Source organism: Vanellus vanellus (assembly GCF_965231255.1).
Source record: "Vanellus vanellus genome assembly, chromosome: 1".
Taxonomy (NCBI): domain Eukaryota; kingdom Metazoa; phylum Chordata; class Aves; order Charadriiformes; family Charadriidae; genus Vanellus; species Vanellus vanellus.
Window position 1 is genome coordinate 51,732,378 of NC_138905.1, and position 19,768 is coordinate 51,752,145.

A 19,768-nucleotide genomic window follows, 5' to 3' on the forward strand; every position below is an offset into this window, starting at 1 on the left:
GTTTATTTAGAATTTTATGAAGGGTTAATAAATGATTCCCAGATGTTGTAATTCCTGTTAGAGAAATGTGTAGTATATGTTAGGGAGGGTTGTAAGCACATCAGTAGAAAGTGCTATAGACAGTTAGAAGCTATCTGTTGGGTTGATAATAGGTGAGAAGTAAATACCTATTTATTAAAACAGCTATTAATTATTTGTTAACCTTTTGTAAATGGAACCTTAATATAATGTTTGATTTGATATAATGATTGATTGTACATTTTTGGTTATGTCCTGAAGTAATTTTCTTAAAGCAAAATTATCTGAGTACTTATCTTAACAACATACAGTATTTTGTTTAAACAGCATAGTTGCTTTTCCCTAATGTTCTTTCATTTTTCCTTAGATTACAGCTATAACTTGTGTGATTAAGAATCCATGAGAGAACAAGAATTGTGTATTTTCTAAGGTGTATCTTGTAACTTCTTTGACACCGAAGTCTGGATATTTGGTATGAGGGTACGTGGGTTGGTTTTTTCTCTGTGGTGGTGTTACGGTGAGCAGCAAACTGATGCTCACCTCACAGAGGAGCTGGTTAAGGTTTCACTGCCTTCTCTTCCTTTTGCCCTCTGACACAAAACGCAGCAAAGGTCTCATGTCTCTGATGGTGAGAGAGCTGCCTCTTTGTATGGAATACTCTACTCGAACCTGGATAGATTTCCAGTCACAAAACACCTCACCAGTTACTTAGGGTATTTGTTGCCTCTTGCTGATTCTGTAGAATAAAGGGTATGTTAGATGCAAGTGCTTCAGAGCAGTATCTTTTCTGGGATGCTGTCAAGGGAAGTGGGGAAGATAATGAAGGTCAGCAGGTTAGGGTGGAACTCTTGACCATATGTCAGAAAACAAGTGCTTTCTTTCAACCTCCCTCTCTTCTTCTAGTGATTTTGTATGAACACTGTTACATATGTGGATTTTTTCACAGACCATAAAGAGGTAAATATCAATTCATGGAGGAGGGAGTATGTGAGTTACACTGTTCTTTCACAATATAATGCCTGTCTTTTCCCTTACACACAGATTTTGGGAAGAGAATGTTTTGCCATCATTCATTAATGAGTAACACTGTGTTCTGTGCCCTTGATTTTATGTAAGTGACTGGAAGATGAATGGATGATGTCTTGGGGAACTTGTAAAAGAAAAATAAGCTGCTTCTTGTAGTGTATTCAGAAGCTAAGCCTCCTCTTAGTGGTAGAGTATATTCTTCTGTAACCTGTAAAGGTTGGGTTAAGATGATGAAACCCTTTTTTATAATCTCTGTGGTAAGCAATTTTTTTTATCTAGAACAACTGCTTTGGATAAATTGTGTTTGAAGCATTGTCCATGCTTCTGAAAAAGAAGTCTTCCTCATCCTTGACTTGAGATCCTTGAGTTCACGAAGTGCCCGGATATTTTTTGTTCCTAGCTAATTGTTCTGACTGCCTAAATGTATGTCCCATTAATATTTTTCCATGAACTCATCCACCAGCATCTCATGATCTGATGTTGTGTATCCCAGCAATGATACTTCTGAACTTTTCCCATGGGATCCAAATCTTGGTTTACAATGTGTATGGCTATGATACCAATCTGGAAAATTGATCGTATTTAGGATATGGATTATCACTGTCCTCACAGTTTTGGATGAAGTCTGAGTGCTTTGCATTGCTGCTAAAATAGGTTTCGGATCTCACATTTATAAAAGTTGCTAGCTCTTTATTCCTTTGTTGCTGTCGTTGGCAAAAGACCTGGAGAATCTACTTTGGCAGCTCACTTGGGACCTAGTTTTAGAATACTCTGGTCTCAGTGATGAAACTAGCCTAAGAAACTCCATCCATCAATAGTTGTACATTTCCACCCATCAGCTGTGTCAACACAGGTTTTTGTGGCCATGTTGTAAACCAGCTCACGAGCCCACTTGGGTCAAAAATCCACCCTTTTTAGGGGTTATTTTTCGCCATTCTTCTTGCAGTGATGCAGTTTACAGCATTGACCTGCAAACAGCTGTATCAGCACATACTGTGTTGCTGGCGTGAGACTCAGGATTGCTCACATTTACATTATTGGCAAAGATGGTAGAGTGTGAAATTACAGCCTTGACATTAGACATGGGTATGATCAAAAGATGACTTTTTGGAGCAAGTTCTGATCCTACTTTGAACAAATGGATTTTCTACAAGCAATTTAACTGATTTCCATGGTGTTTCTTAATGCAGTCTTAGAAGCTGCATACATGAACACCTGGGCTCACTTGCTTTTCCTGCCTCTCATCACATCTATATAGAAGAGCCATCAGGTCATTTATTTTGATTTATTTAATATTCTCTCTGCAGAAAAATATGGCTAACAGTGTACAACACACAAAGCATGGCTTCCCTTGATTTGATAACCAGGTTCCATCTACATGTAAATAGTCTGTAATAATCCAGATTTCCTCATAATTACGTCATTTGAAAGTACTGTGTGTACATGCTGTAGATTCCTTCAAGAACTTGACAGATTTCTTGGCAATCGTAATTTATTGTTGCATTTAAAATAATATATATGAACACACTGAAGTGTGTGTTAGCGCTAAAGAGTTGTGTTAATATATTGAGCATGTCGAGGTCTGAGAGCTGTCCTGTGTTCTTTGGCTCATTACACTATATAGGGATTTTTGTGAAAACAGAACATTTACTTCTTAGAGCTTTGTAACTTTTTGAAACATGTTAATCAGGAAATCCACACTAAATAATGGGTTATGCCACAGGATATCAGCGGCCAAAGTTCTGCAAAGAGCAGAGTTAACAATAAATGCATTTTCCCTATTCCATTTCCAATTGGCAGCTCTGTGAAGTTGTAAAGCAGCAAGTAATTATATAAGGTTAAATAATTTCTTTTCCTCCTGATTACCCAAAAGGCACTCCAAAGGTGATATTTGCTTCTATCTAACACTACATGTTTTATGTCCGTTAACTTTACAGCTAAAGATCAAGGTGAAGGCTTAAATGTGGACAAAGATCTATGATTAAAAGATTACTTGTCTCTTTTTTTTAAGTGGATATCTTCATGACAGAAATGAAACAGTGGTGTAATGGAAGCAAATCTTGAGAATTACAGATAATTGAGGATCTTTCAAACAGAGTCAAATGTGCCTGTGTCAACTATAAGCAAGATTTGCAAATGTGAAGGCTTCTGCTACCGGTTGCAGTAATGAGTTTTAATCCTGAAAGAGGATTACTGGACATCACTGAGTCTTGCACTTAGTTATCTAAATACAAGATGAAATCTGGTAGAGTAGCCAGTTTTACTGAGGTTTCAGACTTTGTCCTGAGCACACCTATCTGTGTGTGACCCGACTGTGTACAGGAGTGGAAATTTTAAGTGTACCTGAAGTGCAGAATTTGCAACTGTCTTATAAATTTCTTTGCTGGTAAAAAACATCTAAATAGTGGACTGCATAGAGTTGTTGGCCCACGCTGAACTTTGTAATCTTGTAGTCTATCCCTTTCTTTCCTTTTTTTTAACAGAAACAAGGGGTCAGGTGTACTAAACTGCCCTTGTTCTTCAATGTATTTAGTGAAGGGCTGCTATTGCTCTGCAAGTGGCTTGTTCCCAGGGCAAATTACTCTTTACAATTAACAGGTTTTCGTACTGTCTCATCTGAAAACGCGGTCAGAGTGTGAGAAAGCCACTTGGTCAGTGTGAAGGGTCAGGCTACTCTGGGATCTTGTCTGTGACAGGGACTAATAGTAGACGCTGAGGGAAGAGTATGAGAAAAGGGAGATGTAGTGACGTTTCCCCAGGCTACTCCCCAACAATTTGTGGCTCAAGGACTTCTTGAGCCAGTGGTGATGGCTGTCAGCTTAACAGGTCCCAATCGAATTCTCTTACATAAATTTGTTCAGTCTTGTGTTTGATCAATTATTACTAGTCCTAATGCCAGTATGCGCTCATCTTTATTACTGGCTTTTACAAACTAGAAGATTTCTCAATAATATTTTTAAATTTTCTTTTTTAAACTCAGCAAGTCCATTTCTCTCTGTCCTTCTACAGAGGTCATGTCTTCCCCCTTTTGGTTGCTTTCCTTAGAAATCTGTCCAGTTTTTGAAGTATAGTGATCAAAGTGTGGTGCAGTACTCCAAATGTAACCTCAGCAGTGCTGAGTATGGAGTGATAATCACCTCCCATAAGACACGGAAACCTTCAAATATATTTGAGTCCATATAGGAGAAAAAATATTTTCAGAGCTTTTACCCCTAGCTATTAGGATGACAAATGAAAATATTTGGTCTAACAGAAGAGAAATATTTATTCACTGTCAGCAGGATTTGGCTGGACAATGTTTTTCTTTGCTAACAAAACAAAAAGTTGTTAAATCAAAATGATCTTCCAACAGCTGCCACCTGGTCTAACACAAACTAAAGGAGCCGAACAACACTTGTTTAAATTTCAGCTGGACTTTTCCGAGCTGTTCTGATCTCTGATGAATAAGCACATATCACAAAATATAATCACACAAGAATATGGATATATGGATATCAGAGATCAAACTGAAGTCTTCTGTGGCTAATTTTTAAAATGGTTGGAGGTGTGTTTTATTCATATTCTCATGATATTTAATTCCCTCATGAATATGTTTTTATTTTACCACCTTGAATTTTAAGTTCCAAAAATTACCTTTTGATTTATTAGACTTGGAAATTTGTGCAGTAATCAGATAATTGGTAATGGTACTGTAACTGTGATAATAAGACATGGTCATAGGTAGGGGTAAAATCTACCTACCATAAACTTTGCTTTGTAGATGGATGCAGCAGTATAATTTGAGGTACGGATCAGTATGTAACTGTTCTTGATGTTCCTTTCACACTGCCATCTCTTAAGTTATTGACAGGTTTGTCAGAATAAAATTTGACCCAACAACTTGAATGCTTTGTTAGCCCATTTCACACTTTCTGAATTGAACATAGGATTCTGAAGAAGTGACTATAATTTAGCAGATGAGGAAAAGGGTTTGTTTCTTTGTTACAAAGTGGCTTATTTTAAAAGGGTTGAATAGGACCAAAACTTGAATACTTTCACATGATCAGCATATTTTTGACCTTTATACCTTCTCAGCTTTAAATCTTAAAGGTCTCATGGACAGTCTGCTTTAGGGGACACAGTTCTACAGCAGCTTAAACCAATCCAGGTCCAGGCTGCCATGGCCCCGCCATGGCCATGCAATCTCAGTCCCCCCTGCAGGCTGGCTTTTGTAACCACTCAGTGATTTAGGACTTGGATCTGGATGAAAATGCACCACTGCTTTAACTTTCAGATGGCTCCCTCAACTAATTCATCATGTGGTTGAAAGAGCCCTAGTAGCATCTCAGGGGAGCAGGAGGGAAATACGTGCCTGGGTGATAAGGAGGAATGCCATAGCTCAAATTTAAATCAGTTTGAATTAATGTTTACATGCTGTGAGTTGACATCATTAGTGTCTGTACTGAAGTGAGATAAACTCAACTCCTTATGTTGCTTCCTTGATCTCTCTGTATTTTCTGTTGGTTGAAGATGATGGCACTCAGTATTTTCCTCACTCATTTTGACTTCCCCATTTTTTTGTTCTTCAGGCCTAGGCTGCCCAAGCCCTGTTGTGTCTTACTCCATAGAGTCTTTAAGAGCTGTTGTTATACTGCCAGTAAAATGGAAATTATCATGCATGTCTTTTTCTTTTTTCTGCTTACTGTTTTCACTTTTCTGTTCCCTGTGACACCCGTGGGCCTCTCCCTTTACCATCACTCTTAAGAGTTTCAGATTTTAAAATAATACATAAATTCTTTTTGTCTGTGTTTGTAACACAGCTTGGTCCTTCCATATCATCAGCATCTGAATGACTAGATCTATAAATGTATATTGACTGTCCCAGTCGACTTGAGAACTGAAACAGAAGGTGTACACCATAATGGGGAGTACTACAGTCAAAACAGAAATAATAATGTATGGCAGCCCAAATTTATACCACCTTTTTGGTGTATATTGGCTTTTATAAGTAATTCTGGCTTACTGAAAAACACCAGTTGTGTCTTAGAAATTACTGCAATTCTAGTACAAGGTCCCAAAATAAATGTCATTAGTTGGCTTGATTTGCGCTCAAATCTTAATATTTAAAGACTGCTTCCTGACCTCCTCCAGCTGCTTGGACAAAAACTGAAAATAATCTGAAATTTCCAAATAGAGACTGACCAATGCTTTCCGTTACTTTGTGCTATTAAAAAGATGTCCATTCCTAAATAAACAAAAAAAGTCAGTGCTTAATATCTTCAGTAGTCATTACTAACAGAGGATCATGCATTTCATCTCAGCAGAAGCTCCATAAATGAGGGCTGTTTATAATGTTTGATATCTGTATTTCTAAAATAATAATAATAAAAGGCTTTAAATGTATTATGGGATAAAAGCCAGAATTCTATGAATTGTCCTATAGATCTTTCATCCAAAGCTGCAGCTGGTCCAATTTAAACAAGCTGATGCTGTCAATTCCTGCACTGCTCAGTATGACATTGTACTCAAAGTTTTTAATGTCCTAGCGTGAATGCCCACAGACCGTCTGCATGCAACTGTGTGCTCAAGGTCTGCAGAGCTTGAGATCACAGAATGGTGCTGAGTGAAACCTATATGGGAGCAGGATGCCTCAGAAGGATTTTAGGTTTATTGTCTCTGTCTTCCTCTAATGCAGCATCCATGCCATATGCAATCCCACTCATAAACCTTTTTCCTCTCAGCTTTCCTCTTCATAGACCATACAAACCAATTGTAGAGAGGAGTTTTTTGTTTGTTTCTTACTTGGGTTACTCTCCTATAATGCACCAGGTAACACATTTCCAATAGAAGCTTAATCATTAGTGGCCACACTGCAAAACAAGGGCGTGGGCACAGAGGGGCTGGAGAAGCTCTCCTGGCTTGACCACTTCTGGAAAGGGTTGTACTGAAGTGATTGACTATGGGGATGCTGAGCTAGGCTCGATGACTCTGCAGGTATCTTTCAAAGCTCCAGTTCTTGCTTGGTCCGTTCTTTCCTCTGGTGGTATCTCTCTTCCCTCTTAGCAGTCTTCAGCTCTTCTCCAGCATTCTTCTGCCAACTCTTTAAGAACTTGGCCACTTTTCCCCTTTGTTGCTGAACCCATAGTCTAAATTTTATGAACAGCAGGTTAGAGGGAACGCACACTGAGGCGCTGCTGCTTATTCCCAGTCAAAAACTCATAAACAAAAGCATTCTTAGGGCTGGTAACTTGTCTGTCCTGACTTTCCTTTCAGGGAGCTTTGACCTTCATTTCAACCTGGCCCTCCTATTCCTTCCTGGACCTCAGAGCATTCACTTCCAGAGGACTACCTCCTTAATGATCATAAGATGGTAATGTCTCCCCAGCAAACCTGATCCTTGAACACACATCCTCGTTATATGAGTTTTACTTGTTTTTTCCAACAGGAGGGTGGCACGGTTATGGCTGAGTCTGCATTCCCCTAAATAAGCTTGCTTCTTCTTGCAGTAGGGGCTGAAAACGTGCTCTCCAGCTGCTGTGCCAATGTGTTTTGGCTCCACAGCTGCCTACCCTTGAGTTCTGGAAGCTCTGGGATCTAGCAGTTGCATTTAAACCTTTCCCACTATCAAGGAGTCTTTGTTTTCAGAACACAATTACTACTAAATCTCCCGTGAATTGAACCATTTTGAATCTTTATTGAGTGGCATTAATGGATTGTTTCTTAACGTAATTTGGGGGGATTGTGTGAGTTTTATATATATGTGTGTATATATATACACACGCACTTCATATTATACATGTGTATTGCCAGGTATCACAATGAAAGGCTTATCTAGCAAAAAGGTTTTATTTTTCTCATATCAAACTTTTCAGTTACTTACTCAGAAGGTAAACAAAACCTTAATTCTTGCCGTCTAATGCAAAAGAACTGAAGCAGGCTGTGTGGAGGTATTTAAAAATGCACACTGATTTTACACCCCTAATTGAAAAAGCTATTTAGCTGTGTTTTCTCTTATCATGGCTTTGCACCTGAGCTGCTGTGAGTGCCTGTATGCCCATCTGCCCTCTCTTAAACACGTAAACAAATACATGTTCCTCAACATTTCCTGCCTGCTAAGTCTTAGCATTTCCCAAAACAAGCCCTAAGGGCAAGATAGATTGCCAAGGAAACCACAGGAAAGGGAGAGAAAAGAGCCTTGATAAGCTGCTGTTTAATTGGTTAATAAATGAGGGCTAAAATATAAGAGGAAACATCTGAAAGAGCAAACTGCAGCAAGAGATTTCTGGCAGGGCTACAGAGGGAAATTACATGCGATACACTCTGAAGTCTGCAGACACTGCAAGGGATCCACAATTTCTCTTCAATGTGAAGTGGAGACAGGAAACATCCACCAGACTGTAGTCTTCAGCTGCTCTTATAAACCCCTCTATTTTATCTGCATTTCATTTCCACAGAAAGACTCAGTCCTGCCGTGCTAGCATATCAAGCTGTATGTAAATCAATCTCCATGTCTCTTCCTTTAAGCTCTGTAGGATGTCATTATCTTTCCTTCCACTGCACAGAAAACCCATGTGGTTCGGGAGCCTCTTCTGCACCGGTTGCTGACACTGGTTTAAGCACAGTTGATTAGGTCAGCCTCAAGCAGGTTTAGATCAGCAGGTCTTTCAATCAGGTATGAAGCCTGGTGACTGTCCATTTTAAGGCTCCAAGAACTAAAGTTCTGGGTTGGATGTGGGCAGCAGCAGGAAGACATTCCTGGGTTCTGCCCTTTCTTTGTGGTAGGGTTTCTTGCCCATGATATTTTCCCTTTTTCTTACTTTCCCACTTTACCTCTTTCCTTTTTCCCATGGATATGAATCAGGACCTAAAGTCTTTTTTACATGCTTGATGATGTGCATCACTAGGATTATTTTTACGCCCTTTTTAAAAAATTTTTGGTTGGGGTTCTCCAGTTTGAGAAGTAGTTTTCTCAATTGTAATGCTAATCACTTTCAAAGTCTTTTTGGTTGCTATTGTTTCTTTGGCATCTGTCGTAAAGTCCTGCCTCACTACTGCATGTATCACTTTTTCTCCTTATCCTGTAACCCCAATAGGTGGTGTGGATGTGGCTTATTCATCCTTCAATTAGTAATGATTGAATGGAATAGGGAATGCTTTTACAGGGATGCATAAATGCTGTATCAGCACTTTGTTTGATCTTTTAAAGAGACGTTTATTTATAATTCCTCTTTCATCCTGAAGACGAAATTAATTTTAAGCAATCCTGGCAATAGTTTCTGCAGTATATTTTGCTGGCTCATTAGTACAAGCACTTTAGTAATGAACACTGGTTACTCTTGTCTAAATAAGTGATGACTGAAGCAAGAATGTTTTTCTGTGTCTTATGCTTCCAGTTGCACCTTCCCATCATCTTTCAGAGAACTGTATGCTGTGCAACCATGCGGCAACTATTACCAAAATCCCTTTTATCATCACCTAAATGGCTAGGTAGGTGGGGTTTTGTGAAGAGAATAATGTGTCAGTTGAGGAGACTGGTCGCAGGTAGATCTTTAACCTAGGAACTGGGCTTAGGTGCTCTGCAGGAGATGTCTTCTACTTGTCTAGCTGTACAACTCCTAAGAAACAGACTTTCTCTGTACACTTCAAAAATGCCAAAATAGTGGCAACAGTACAGACTCGTTCCTTTTATCTGAAGCTTTGTGCCTCCCTCATAAAGCTTAGACTTTATTATCAGAGCAAGGGCTGCGTTCTGCTGATATTAGGAGCTGCGGCTGATGCATACTTCTTTCCTTATATTGGTTTTAAGGTTAACAGCTGTTGACCGCTCTTCTCACTTAGGTATGATTCACTCTCACCTAATTCATATCTCCAGGAAGGAAAGCTTAGAGGTGACTGGGGAAGAAGGGAAATAATTTGATCTTGAAAGGCAAGGGGAAGCTTGGTGAGGCAGGAGTATTTATTCTTATGTATTGAATCTTGCTGCCTAATCAGTGCATAATTTGTTGTGCAGTACATAAGGTCTTGCCTATTCTTTGCTATTTCCAGGTTTGTTTGTTCGTTTGTTTTCATATGGAATACTGAACAGATCCAATTGCTGCTGTTAAAAGGAGAAGCCTGTCTACCAAGAGGGGTCCGTAATGTTTTCCCTTACTTGGAGATTTTTTGAATGCTAAATTGCCTGTATGTATTCTTCATAATGTACCATATGCAAATATTCTTCAGGAATTGATACTACCACTTCAGACAGTCAATATTTTCTATGTAAGAACTGTACGTTTCCTATACTGCCAAGAATGTATATATATCTACGAAGACTTAAGATTGTATCTTTTTGAGCAAGCCTCTTTCTTCAGCCATCTGAAACTTTCTTCCTGTTTCTCAAGTTCTCTGCTAATTTATTAGACACTTGTGTTATATTGTGTACTTTTTTGTATCAGCTGTATTGCTGTATTTCTTCTTTCTCTCATTAAAACCTGTTCTTCTCATCCTTCTACTGTGCTGCTTCATATTGGAAATACTCACACCATATCAGGTAACCTGGTCTGGTGTAGCGGGTCTGACTGAGATGGAGCCAGACCAGTCCTAAAAAACCAGTCATTCAGACTTCTATTATATTGTTCCACTGATCCCAACTTGTAATCAGTTCTACTGCTACTACTAGGCTACTGTATTAAGCTTCCCTAGGGTTATTTTGCATCATAGCCCATGGGATACCGATGGTATAAACAAATGCACAAGACACAAAAAATGTATTGAGAGATGAAGTCCGTAAGTCTCATGGATGGTTGTTCCTGCTCACATATGCTAAGAAACCTGTGGTCTTTCTAAGTGAAGCAAGTTTTGAGGAGAGGCTTGGAAGAGGAATCTTGGGGCACTTTTTTTCTAGAAATGTGGCTTTCAGCTGAAGTCAGTCAGTTCTCTGTGCTGTCTCCATGCTTAACTCAACTTCCAGGTAGATGAAGAGGAAAAAAGAATGCCGGGGTAGGACCTGTTTGCATAATTCCATTAGAGAAACAGCTGATTTACAAACAAGAAAATGCTGTCTCCCGGGAAATTATTCTGTAATCAGATAGAGAAATGATAGTGCTTCTTTTTTCCTCCCAGTATAAAGCAAGATTTTCAATGTGTCACTGACACTAATGCCCATTTAGCAGTGAAGGATCTTCCTTGGCCTACAGCCATACACTCAATATTATCTGTTCCACAGCATGGTATGCAGGAGGAAAGAGTTCAAAGGTTCATTACAGTGGACCCGAGGTATTGGAATAAAGAAAGGGAACAGAACATGCACATGCACCTATGTGTTAAGTATTTGGCAGTTTTTGAGGTTGGGAGATCAGCTGTCAAGAGGGAAAATACCAGGAGCATCTGCTCTTGGAGAACCTACTGTTTCATCTGTAATTAGACGCTTACTTAAGGATGAAATTAATCGCATCTTTAGCACCACCTATATAATTATAGTAGTGTATATGGAAATAGCTATGCCACCTAGCACCTAGCCTTGGTTTTCTCTCAGACTCTTCATCACCCTCTCCTTCATTAAGTCTGGTTTTGTGCTCCCGGTTGCACCTATTTATATGCTCACAGCCTCTGCATGAAAGAACCTTGTGGAATGTCCCAGTGGTGGCATTTAAGGATTTCTTGTCATGGTGCTGTGGTAGGAAGGAGCAGAAACACACATGGAGAATAACCCTGCTGGCTCTGACCTTGTGTGACATCGGTTATACTTAGGTTAGGCAAATGCCCGTCCACGTGTCTGCATACATTCACTTCTGAAGTTGCATTTAGGGATGATGCCACAGTGGGATATATTAAGGGAAATTCTAATGTAGAGAAGAACCATCACAGGGAATTCCACAGGCCAGCACAGCCTTTCCAGTCACTCAGAGAAACACTTGCAAAAACACCCAGCCTAAAGCTAATCGGTCCTGACTGCAATCAAGAAAGCTTGCCACTGACTCGGAGGGAAAGCACGGTGTGCCAGTAATTAATGCATTTGAAAATGCTGCTGTTAATTACCTGTCATTTAATCCCTGACTTCTCTACTACTCCAGTAATTGTTTTGTGTACACAGGAAGTGATAAACTTTCTTTCAGAGAAGAATGGACTACAACTATAATATGTGCTGTTTTCAGCCATTGTTCAATATAAATGAAATACATTGTGAAGCTACAAAAAAATACAAGAAAGGAATAGACTTTCCGTGACCTCTCAAAGGTAGCTAAGAGCAGCTCAGCAAAAGACTGCACACTGCATTTTGGACTATATCCTGTGTTATTCTTTGCTGTCACTGCTGTCAACTGCTTCTCAGCTATTAACAGTAGTTTAATGGATTATCACCATCATCATCATCACACCCTGCAAGATATCTTGGTTAAATCTGTAGTGGAATGCAGCAGCCTTTGCATTCATAACAGGCACTCAGAAGTTCCAGTTTGATTACTGGTTTGCAGCACCACTAAATTACAAATGATGCTACGGTTCCCAAAAACTATGTCATAAATATACCGCAGAAGTTGCAGCTATTTCCCATTTCTGCTTGTCTTCGCTTTGGAAACTTCTACATGAGAGTTAACTGTTGCAGCACATGCTGTAGCTCCTGGGACTGCTCCCTCCAGCAGCTGTATGCTCAGTGTGCAGCTGTGAAGTATTTGACCATCTGCTGCTGTTTCTCCAGGTTGTGCTTCTAAAGCTTCCCAGCAACTATTAATTAAATGAAGAAGCTAGTTGCCAGAAGGCACGTGACTAAAACAACTGGTCCCTTAATTGCAATTAAATTTTTATGGATAGTGCCAAAATGAAAATACAACGGCCCATAAAACAAGTAAGTCTTAGTCAGACATGCACAGAAGAAATGGGGGACATGCCCAGGACCTTCACCTCTGTTTTCTTATTTCCCCATTGCCAGTAACTGGCAGGATTGGCTCAAAATGGTTCTGTTGTTCAGCAGTTAAGGTTGGACAGTCCTAACTGCTGAATGGGACAGGAAGGAATATAGAAGATGGAGAACTTGTAAGCACACCAAAAAGGTGCAAATGCTTTGATATTGCGACTGCTGTACTCGCTGCTCTGAATCACAGTGCTTTATACTTAAGGAACTGAACAAAGAAGCCAAAGGTCTCAGAATGAAGTGATTAAAAACTGTGATGACGGAAAGTAAAATACCTGAACTTGAAATTACTTGGAAGACAGTAACCCATGCGATAATCACTCCTTGTCTTACCTATTTGGTTTTGAAGGTCTTTAAGTTGACTTGCTGTACCCATTGAAAATATAGTTGGCAAAGAGTAGCTTCCCTTGAATGTACATCCACCAAAGAAGAGAACAAAAAACATTATGCAGAATTGGCAAGAGCAACCTCTTATTCTAAATGAAGATGATAGGTTGAGAAACAAACAAAGAAGGTTATTAGGTAGCTTGACTTACAACTTTATTATGGCTTACAGCTTTCACCTTTCATGACTTTGTTATATAAAATATTTTATTTCATTTAAGAAATTAAAAAAATAAAACTCATATTTTTCTAGTCCCTCCAAGATTTCGAAACACAGCACACTGGGGTGTATAAAACAATGTTTTGCCTGCTGCTTCATGGACTACCAAAACCCACCACCATCCATCCAGGTAATATTTCAGTTTAGGTATGGCATAACATGACATATTTGAAGATGAACACAGACAGATACGTTAGGCATAGGAAAAAACAGCTGTTTGTTTGGGTTTTCTTTCTTTTGCATATGTTAACTAAATCATATTTTTCTTCACTTTTTTTGTTTTGTTTTTATTTGTTTTACTAAGGAGAAGGAGGGTATCCTTCATCTAAACTTTTATAAGTAGCAATGAACTTTCCTGTTTAAATACTGTGTCATATTGGAAACAGTTTTCTAGAGAAGAAAGGTGATGAAGGTCATTTGACAAGTGATTGTAAACCCACAGGAATTAACTACTCCTGATGTTCAAAACCGTAAGAGTTCAAAATGTGGGCAAAATCTGAAACTTGAGCAATTTTCTCTCCCTAGAAAAGTAAATCAGGAGACTAAAGCTAATTCAGAGCTGTTCAGAAAGATACAGAAACATTTTTCAACTCTATTTCCACAGCTTCAGACTTGCTTTTGACTCTGAAGTACATTTCATGATGTCTCAGTCATTTGCATGTTTCCTGAAGCTGCTGTTTGTAGATGACTATCTTATCGTGACATCCTCAACAGAACAGGTGAGTTAAAAGCCAAATTCCGTGTTGTGCTAGAACTTGGAATTCTTAAACAATTCAGCTTAATGATGCATTTTGTTGTAAGATCTCCACAACTGAAAGAAGGCAGCCTTCTGGGTTTTTAGAGTGTTTCTATTGGGTTTGGATCTGTTTGTTGGGTTGGGCCTTTTGGTTTCAATGTCCCCAGACTCAGCAGAGCAAGTTCAAGAAAAAATAAAAACTTTTTCAGCGTGTTGCAAAGACTGTTCCACACAGATTTAACATATGGATGATCTCAGAATTAGGACTTGAAGAAAAGCCTGTTGAAATATTAGATATAAAAAGAAGGAAGGTGAGAACATCAGCCTTTTCTCGGTCAGTAAAGAAACAGTTACATAGTTGGTCCAGACTCTCACTGCCATGAAAGCCCGTGTCATTGTTCTGGCAGCGTAAAGGAGCCTTTGTTTAAGTGAAAATTGGCTTCCTTAAATTTAAAACTATAAGAACCATTTAAACCGATGTACTATCCAAAGCTGCTTGTGTTGTGGGATGTTCCCAGTGTTACACAATTGGAAACATTTGGCTTCTTTCATGGAAGCTCTCAGCGTGCAGAACTCCAAGTCAAGATTCTCTGAATACTTCAGGGTAATGGATATTCAGTAACAATGGATGTATTCTCCAGAAGGAAATCCAGAGGACCACTGAATTGTCTTCATCTTATAGTCACACCAATAAGTATTCATCTGTAATATAACCAGTAACGACCATGACATAGAACGCTGCTTTTGCTTGTGGGTAACTAAAAGGGAAAAAAAAAATATATCATGCATTTTGCAGTTTTTTATGCAAAAGTTATTATGATAGCACTGTTTTACTCAATTCTTAAACATTTTTCTTTCAGTCAAGTAGCTTGTGTCATTACTATGAAGACGTCTATGTACCTGAGCGTGAAAGGAGCACGCACAGCAGTGCCAATTGGGAAGTGATGACCAGTTTAGTACGTGTTACAGTATGACACAGGTTCTCATTTCTCCACTCCCTTGTTTAAATCCAATGTTGTGAGCCGTGTCAGCATCATAACAAAGGGAATATTGTAAGCTCTCCTCGGGGTACAGTTTTTGGGTGTATGTCAGCAGGTGGAAATGACATACCGATTCTCTGGGTGTATGTACCCCTTTGTGTCTGTGTTTTGCCCTTGTGGCAAACTCTGCATTCAGTTGTTCTGACTTTACCGACTCTCTCTTGATTTTCCTATTCTCTTTTCAGTTTCTTCCTCATACTTTACTTGTACCTATGTTTCTTTCCCTGCTTCTTACTTTTTTCATAATCGATGCCTCATCTTGTTTCCTATAACTGGTCTTACCTCCCCTTCCCTATCATATTTCTCATTACACAGATCCTTCTGATCTGACATCCAGCCTTTCATACTTCTCCTCTGTTACCCCTATTATCATTCTCCCACAATTCTGCATGTTCTTTCCTTGCCTACGGTGGGAGCACAGAGAACAAGAGAAGAAACCTCCAGCCACCTACAGCCCAGTTTACAGCCTCTGCTCCGTATGCCAGGGATTTGTGCTTTGCTTTGGCCACCACTCCCTGGGCTGTTCCAGCCTTGGGGTTCCCCATGCAGATAATCTGAATTAGTTTCTTCTTGCTGCTGCAAGCCCTTACGTGTTGTGTTGTCCAATTTAAGTGCCTTTCACTGCCGCATTGATGAGGAAGCAACACACAACATGCCTCTCATGTTGGCTCTGTTTAACCACTGGCATTGTCCTACCACCAAAATGTGGTGGGGTGCGTACCAGTTTAGTTAGTTCATTTAGAGGTCTGATTCTGTTTCACAGAATCACAGAATGGTAAGGGTTGGAAGGGATCTTTGGAGGTCACCTCGTCCAACCCCCTTGCCAAAGCAGGTTCACCTAGAGCAGGTTGGACAGGAACGTGTCCAGGCGGATTTGGGATATCTCCAGAGAAGGAGCCTCCACAACCTCTCTGGGCAGTCTGTGCCAGTGTTCTGTCACCCTCAAAGTAAAGAAGTTTTTCCTGATGTTGAGAGGGAATTTCCTGTGTTCCAGTTTGCGCCCATTGCCCCTTGTCCTGTCGTTGGGCACCACTGAAAAAGAGTCGGGCTCCATCCTCTTGGCACCTGCCCTTTAGGTATTTATAAGTATTGATGAGATCCCTTCTCAGTCTTCTCTTCTCCAGGCAAAACAGACCCAGGTCTCTCAGTCTTTCCTCATAAGAGAGGTGCTCCATTCCCTGGATCATCTTTGTAGCCCTCCACTGGAGTCTCTCCAGCAGTTCCCTGTCTTTCTTGAACTGGGGAGCCCAGAACTGGACACAGTACTCCAGATGTGGCCTCACCAGGGCAGAGTGGAGGAGGAGGATAACCCTCCTCAACCTGCCGGCCACAGTCTTTTTAATGCACCCCATCATTGTGGCTAATGATGAAAACTAGAACAAGCAGATAGGGAAGGAACCTTTTGCCACTGCAGGATTACCTACAGAATGCTTTGAAAATAACACTGCTCTGATACACGTGTGTTCTGTAATTTTATAAAATGAACAGTCTGATAGAAGGGGTAGATAAATCTACTCCAAAGATGATCTGATGCATTAATACACAATGAATGAAACTTTTCTAAGTGAATATAAACAAGAAGGCTGCCTCTGGCAATCACCATCCCTGTCAGAGCCCTTTCCATTACAATTCACCTGGTTGATTCTCTAATGTTATGACATGGAGGAATTTCATTATTCCTTCCACCAAGCAATCAATTTGTGCCTTCAAGCATAAAATTCAAGTATGCTTCAAGCTTTGCTTTGCTTGCATAACACGTAAATGTTACCAAAGTTCTCCAGTGTTTTTCAAATTCCTGCCACTCTCAGTATGGCCTTCTGTAGCATGTGACTTTCGCAGGCTGGCATTTTATGGCATCAGTAAGAATATTACCTTCTACAGAGCATATTTCTGTCTTGGTTCACTCTTAAAACACCAGGAATTTATAGAATAAGAAGGTTCATTAGCAAGCAGCTCCGAAGGTCAGCTTTTCTCAGTAGGTATCAACTGGCATAGCAAAGCTCTTTTACCCCTACTGGGGTAACTTTAATTCAGAGTGTTTTAAAACCCAAGTCTTTAGTGAAAGCAATGAGATAAATTTGGATGGCAGCATTTTGGAGCGGGGGGAGGTTCTTTCTCCTCTCGGTGCTAAACATAGTTCTGGCAAATGGCCTCAGACTGAAATTCTTGAGGGAGTCATAATAAGCAAGCCAGGGCAAAGAGGAATGTTTTTTCTCCCTGACTAATTCTTCCACATAAAAAGGTGAAAGGTCAAAGATGAACTTTAATACTAATGAAATTCTGAACTTCAGAGCAGCAATATGTCAGAACATTAAAAAAAAAAAAAAAGTAAAAATAAAAAATGTTTTATTATTGGTAATAGTAGGTTGGGTTTATAAGCATATATATCTCTGTCCTGATTCCTTGTAACCTTTGGGAGAAAGGGAACTTTTAGATATTAAACACAGACATTAAGCAATCCACACTAGGGGTTTTGGGAGTTCAGCCCATACTTTTCCCCTTATGTGCCCTTCTGCATCTTTCCAGTTTACTGAAGGAGTAAAATGGGGCTGTCTTCAAGTTATCACAAGTTCACTTTGCACAGCTTTTTTGACTGAGACGGTCATCCACAAGGTTAATTTCCTTCTTCCTTCTGTCTAGGAATATTTCATGCAGATCAGCAAACTTCACATGTTCATATCATGGAAACAATTCTCTTGACTCAAACTGCCCCTTAGAGAGGCAACTTGACAAATTCATGCGTATATATAGGGGCATGTGCATTCAGATGTTCAAGTAAAAAAGATTTTATTACGCTAAAGTTAACTTAAAGTTAGTTGCCAGAGTTGAAATACATTTAATGAAAGCTTTGTTATCTGTTTGGGTTTTGTAGTACCGCCCTTCTTGGGCTGGTAATGTACAAACAAGATGGTTGAGCTGCCCTTTTCATGTTCTAGATTACCTGTGTTGATGATGACATACAATTTTTAATCATGGTGGGGTGTGCAAACAGGAATCTAACCTGTGAAATACAAAGCATAACTTTTAAGCTCAGCAGTGCTGGAGCTGCCAAATGCCTATCAACCAGCAGGAACTGGTAGGAAAGGAAAGGGAATGACCAGAGCTCCAGAAGATATGACCTATAAAGAAAGGTTGTGTAACCTGTGCTTGTTTAGTATACAGATGTGAAGATCGAGCGTGGGAGTATAGTTATAGGAGACATAAGGGACGTAAAAACATGACCTGCTGCAGAAAGAAAGAGAACGGTCTGTTTTTCATGTCTACAATAAAGAGAGCAAGAAATAATGGGCTTCAACTGCAGGAAGACAAATTAAATAGGAAAAGCTGTCAAGCAACATGAGTATAAAGGATTCAGATATATTTTTGTAAAGATATTGTGGCTTCTCTATCACTGAGTCTTTACAAACAGGTTAAGCAGCAAGAGTGGAATTCACCTCACCTACAGCTGAATCCCACGGGAGAGAAACAGGCATTTCCAGCATGTGATTCATTTGACCCGGTTCCATCATACACTGGAAGGAGGTAAATTACTTTGTTGAAGGGCCTGTTTCTCTTCAGGGGCTGTAAAAGGCTCTAGAAAAGCAATTCAGGTCTAAAGGTCTGGTTTGTAGATGTCTAAAGCTCTGTTGGGACTGTACCAGCTCTTGTGTCAGTCAATAGCACTGACGTAGTTGATTTTGTACCAGCGAAAATGGCGAGGATAGATGACCCCTTAAGGTTGTCTCTAGACTTTGAAGGAAATGAAGAACTGTCCTTGCAGAAGGTCTGCCTAACTAAAGGCCTAACTGAAAACAAAAATTGCCTGTTCGGTAGGATGACAGTACCAAAAACTTCTTATTGTTTGATGGCTGCTTGTCTGAATAATGAGACAATGAATAATTTAATTGTTAATAAGCAAACAAGTACATTATCAGCACACAATGAGCAAACCAGCATTCTTAGTCTGTCAAAGAAGTCAAGAGCAGAAGAAGCAGAAGACTGATTATCCTGGAAATTCCTGATTATACCCTTTCCAGAATAGCTTTTGTGAAACAGAAAACTGTACAAACAGTTGCTGGGGGTATTGTTAGGTTCTGTGTATAAACAGAGGTTTCCACATCCTGGGCTCATTTCATAAGCATTATTTTTACTGGAGAAAAATGACTAAAAACATTGTCATCTTGATTATCTGCAGCAGAAATTGGCAGAATAAACTTTGAATGATATTCCCAGAAGACTCCCGTTCAACTCTTGAATCTGGAGAAGTCCAAACTCACTGAATGGTCTGATATAGTGCAAATTCCTTCCATACTGTTGATAAGCTGCAGAATCAGCTTGTAGTGTTCAGCCTGTATCATAATGAACACACTGAAGATGCTGGCAAGGCTTTAGTCCGCTGCAAGGCAAATGCAATTATAGAACCAAGCCTTCCTTTAAAAAGTTTTGGATCTTGAGATCAGTTGGAATGAAATTGGTGTGATTTTCCCTCACCTTTT

At 39.6% G+C, this 19,768-nt stretch overlaps 1 long non-coding RNA gene across 1 annotated transcript; it reads left to right on the forward strand.

The window, feature by feature from the left end:
• Window positions 1–15,168: 15,168 nt before the first annotated feature.
• Window positions 15,169–19,559, forward strand: LOC309686066. The gene is made up of 3 exons (XR_014270514.1): window positions 15,169–15,209; window positions 18,703–18,815; window positions 19,468–19,559. It is a non-coding gene; the product is annotated as an uncharacterized lncRNA (long non-coding RNA).
• Window positions 19,560–19,768: the final 209 nt, after the last annotated feature.